Consider the following 648-nt stretch of genomic DNA (forward strand, 5'->3'; position numbering starts at 1 on the left):
AAGTGAATGTGTGATGCAGTTGTGTAGAGAGGGACCGACCAATCAGCGACAACCACTCAGCATCCTCAATGAGAATGATATGAAAAGGTTTGTAATGTCGATATTACAGTGCTAATATGAGTTTGTCGATAGATAAATACTTAGATTCCGCAAAAATATTAGATAGCAGTATGTTTTTGAGCTGTGTAGGCATTTAAAAAAAAAAAATCTTAAAGGATTTCAAAACAAGAGTAATCAAACAATCATTTGTCATTTCATGTTTTCACTTATCATTGGCATTTTATCCACTTTACATAGCTAATATGTAATGTGGAAAAACCTAATAATAACACATAATATGACATTATTGTTTTTGTCTGCCAGAAGCAGACAGAACTCCAGTGTTAATTGTTTAGCTATTACTGGGCTATATTTTATAGATGAAGGATCTTAGCCATCAGAAGGCACCACTCCAAGATATGCTGTGTCTGCAGAACTGCGAGAAAAAAAAAAACACAGTTTTTTAACACACACACACACACACACACACACACACACACACACACACACACAAATCTGCTTTATTTTACTTTTCCAGGTTTAACTGTGTCCATCTTTTAGAATGATAATTCAGTTCAGATCATTTGATCCCTGGTAGGCTATATATAT

Source organism: Trachurus japonicus, chromosome 16 (genome assembly GCF_045865225.1).
Source record: "Trachurus japonicus isolate A0001 chromosome 16, Traja_1.0".
Lineage (NCBI taxonomy): Eukaryota > Metazoa > Chordata > Actinopteri > Carangiformes > Carangidae > Trachurus > Trachurus japonicus.